A 4448-nucleotide genomic window follows, 5' to 3' on the forward strand; every position below is an offset into this window, starting at 1 on the left:
AACTCACAGCGATCCTTGTGTTTCAACCTCCCAAGTGCTGGGATTACAGGTGTGCGCTACCATGACCAGTTCTGGGGTGCTGAGTATATTTGTAGTTGTGTCTGCATCTTCTAATTTGTTTCACTGATCTTCAGGTGTGAGTTTTTTTTTTTTTTTTTTTTTAGAGGAAACAAGATTTTGAATCTTTAGGAGATTGAGTTCAGGTCATTTCAAAGAGGGGCTGGCCAGCAGGAGCCAGCGGAAGGCAGGAAGCATTCAGAGGCCCTTCGGCGGGAGGCAGGAGAGGGCATTCAAAGGTCCAGGCAGGTGCACCAGCTGGCTGCGGGTGGCAGAGACTGAGGCGACCTAGAGGGAGGGCAGTCAAGGTGGCATCGGCAGCTCGGAGGTCCTGAGCTGGCTTTACAGGCAGGAGGCGTGTATTTTAGCAGTTCAACAAATGCCTACAGACATTTTTCAGTTTTCAAACTTTTTGGGGGGTGAACCATGACAGAGCTGGAAGGGACGGGGTAACAGGCTGTGCCCAGCCAACCCTGTTGCTAGGGCCTGCCCAGAAGAGGGGGACAATTCCCAGCCCTGGCGGTTCCGTGTCGCGAGCTGCGTCTGGCCTCCAGGACTCCCAGCTGAAGGGCCTGGGGGAGCCTGGGGGAGCAGCCCGCACGCCGGAGGCGCCCTTCACTTTCAGACGTGGAAGCCAGGTGCAAGATAGCAGGCGGCTGGGGAGCCCAAGATGAAGCCTTCGTCCGGAGCCGTACTGCTTGAGGCGGCTGATGTGCAACGCCGCCGCCGGATGTCTGTTTGCGCTTTCTGTCCCGTTTGTCAGCAGGGAGGGTTGCGGCGAGGCACGTGGTTGGTGGCCAGGCCTGGAGGCGAGTGTCTGGCTTATGCTCTGGGAGGAGAGTTTTAGAATTTCAGGATTGCGGGTATCTGCCTCAAGCCGATGCAGGCGGCCTTTTGCTTTCAGGGAAGAGTCAAGAGTGCAGGGTTAAGTGAGCAGGAGGCTGGCTGGCTTGGCGTGAAGGAGCCGTTCCTTTAGGCTTGGAGAGAACGTTTCTTTGCAGAGGCGGCCTGGGACGGGCTCACCCAGGAGAGGTCCTCTAGGGCCCAAGCCTGTGCCTGGCAGAAGGGGCCGGGCACGGGCCCCAGGTGGCTGAGGAGGGTCCTGCGGCCCGGGCCCAGCAGCAGCAGAAGCCGGGCTCGCCTAGGCTGAGCCTGTGGGCTGATCAGGCTGAGGCTCTGCGGAGTTCTTACCTCCTGATCTGAGCGGACTTTAGTTTCCAGTGTCCCTAGCGCTTACTTCAGACTCTTGGGTAGCAGCAGTCACTTTTGATGTTTTACTGGGCTTTTCCCGCCCCCTTTGATGAGCGTGAGACTCACCTGACTGGTCACTCCTAGGTGGGGCGACCTTCGGGGGAGGCATGGCCACCCAGTCTCAGGGCTGCCGGGCCAACTGGTTTTTTAGTTAAAATGTGGAATTCAGAAGGAATTGCTGGAGTCACCTTGTGAGCGTTGGCTGAGCCCTTGTGACCGGGACAGGCGTAAGCAGAAGGCCCAGGGAGGGACTCTGGTGAGTGCAGGCCATGGCTGGCCGGCCCCGGCTCCACCGGCTGGCAGCAGATGAGCAGGCGGGAGCAGGGGTGGTGTGTGTGAATCCATTGGCAGCAACCGCGGGCCGACGGTGCCAAGGCGGAATTGTCCGGAAGAATGGGCCTTTTTTTTTTTTTTCTTTGAGATGCAAGGAACAATTTGGTTTTATTTTTAACTCTGGGACAGTCCCGTTGGGAAACCAGAACTGGAATAGCCTTTTTTTCTGCAGTCAGGGACTGTGGGTTTTGACCAATTAGTTCGTATCTCTGACTTCCTCCGTGTCCCCTAGGGTCCCCTGGAGCAATGGCACATCAGACAAAGGGGGGGTGCCCCTCAGAGAAGCTGTTCCCACGCCTGCCTGGCCATGCCCCTCACGGGGACTGTGGGGCGACTTAGCTAAGGACGGTGCCAGGCCTCTGTTGTGCCGACGCCTGTCACTGTGGAGCTGCAGGTGCGGCCCATCAGACGGGAGACCAGGCTTCCCGGTCTTGGTGCAGCCCGGCAGCCCTTGCTCACGCCATCCAGGCTACGCACTCACCCATTCACTCAGCAGCACCGCGGCATTAAACACACCAAGCCCTCTTCCCGCGAGGGGGGCCTTAACTGATGAGAGTCGAGCTGCTTCTGCTCGAACTAAGCAAGACGGACTGATTGACTGACTGGGGTGGCCCTGGGGGTCTTACCAGAACCAGGCAGGCAGGCAGACAGACAGACAGACAGACAGACAGACTGTGTCTTCCTCCCTTTGGGGCCTGATGTGAGCCGCTCAAGGCAGGAGCCAGGAATCTCCCTCAGACTTGAGAAATCTCAAAGGTGCACCTTCCTGTTGGGATCCAGAGAGGTCCTTGCGCCACCTGCAAGGGCTACAACCAGTGACCAAAGAGGTTGGCATGGTCGGTCTTCCCAGTGAACTACTAGACAGACGCTATGGCAAATGGAAATGACGCCTAGGACTTGGAGGCAGATTTATTTTATGTCAACAGGCACTGATTGGGATTATTCCCAAAACATCAGGCTTTCTGAAGTTCTTTTTTGTTTTGGCAGAACGGGGGATTGAACTCAGGCCCTTGCGCTTGCCAGGGAAGCACTTATGCCATTGAGCCATCTCCCTGGTCCCAGCATCAGGCTTTGAAGACCCAAGGAGGAAGATTTTATGAGGTTGCAAAGGAGGGAGTACAGAGTGCTTGGTCTGCCTTTGATTGGTTCTTTTTTTTTTTTTTTTTTTTTTGCGGAACTGGGGATTGAACTAGGTCCTTGCGCTTGCCAGGGAAGCGCTTATTCCACTGAGCCATCTCCCCGGCCCCTGATTGGTTCTTATAACACGCATCGTAGTGACCAGCTATGAGCCACAATGGCTAGCTGTTTCTTTTCTTTTGTTTTTTTAGTTTATTTCCAAGTTAGTTCTCATCCACATTCACTGTCTGGAGATTTTTGAACGTGGTAACAGGGACACAGGGTACCAAGGTATACCGCTTGTTTGGTGAATCTTCATCCTCATCCCGTTTCCTGGACAACCACACCTGGATACGACGTGGAGCATGCCTTATTGCTTTGGCCCTAGACAGCTCTGCTAAGCCTGGTGTCGATGCGCACGTCTGGAGTCCCCGTCTCCTTCATGGCAAACTTCCAGATCTCCTTAAGTGCCCGAGGGGCGGCTTGCCGAAGCCCACCCTGTGGATGAGCTTGTGAGTGCTGATTGTGCATCCTCCGGTCACCACCTCATCGACTGCAGAACGAGCCTTCTTCTCACCACCCTTCCGTGTGGGAGCCACGCCACCAGGCCCGCGTGGGAAAGAAGAGCGCTGCGGGTTCTGTTTTTCTTTATTGAAACAGGGTCTCACTACCCAGTTCAGGCTGGCCTTGAGCTCACTTTGTGGTCCAGGCTTGACAGCCGTTTCTAAGAGTCAGAAGCGACCACAACTGGAACAGAAACCATCACCTGGGAAACTGAGGTACTCTGGATGGGGGGCATTTTCTGCTACAATTTCATTTTCTTTTTTAAAGGGTTCCTGCTGGCTTGAACCACTGGCTTGAGCCACCAGGATACATGCATGACTGTCCCCTTGGGGAGCTTATACCACACAACAGGACTGTCCTGTGAGCCTGAATGGTCGGCCATGCATGTACTCTGGTGATTCAGAGCCACCCTGAGGCCTGACACACGAATTCCAGCTCCACTGTGAATGGATCAAGACAATAACTGTGTGTGTTTGCACACGTGTTTGCTCTCAGCACTTCAGGTTGAACCCAGGATTTTCACACTGAGTGACATCCCCAGCTCATTTTGGTTTTGAGACAAGGTCTTGCTGAGTCACTAAATTGCCCAGGCTGAGCCAGGTGTGGTGACACATACCTGTCATCCCAGCACTCAGGAGGCTGAGGCAGGAGGATCGGTGCAAGTTCAAGACCAGACTGGGCTACAAAGTGAGCTCAAGACCAGCCTGAGCTGCATAGTGAGACCCTGTCTCAAAAAGACAAAAATAAATAAATAAACCTGGCTGAATTTGAATTTGAGATTCTCTTGCCTCAGCCTCTCAGAGTTCTAAGGTTACAGGCATGGGCCACCATACCAGTTCTAATAACAGCTCTTAAAAACTTCTATAGGGGCTGGTGAGATGGCTCAGTGGTCTAAAGCACCTACTTTGAACAAGCTTAGCAAAACACAGGGACCACGGTTTGATCCCCCAGCACCACATGCCAGCCAGCCCCGCCCCCTGGTGGGCTAAACTGGCCACACACACACACACACACACACACTAAATACATAAACTTTAAAAAAAAACTTCTATAAACAGCAGATTAAAGTGCCTGAGAGCAAGTGCAGGGGCTGGGGTTCAATCCCTCGGGACTGGCATGCCGGCCCT

This window comes from Octodon degus, unplaced genomic scaffold (assembly GCF_000260255.1).
Source record: "Octodon degus isolate 3935 unplaced genomic scaffold, OctDeg1.0 scaffold00056, whole genome shotgun sequence".
In the NCBI taxonomy this organism is placed as follows: Eukaryota; Metazoa; Chordata; class Mammalia; order Rodentia; family Octodontidae; genus Octodon; species Octodon degus.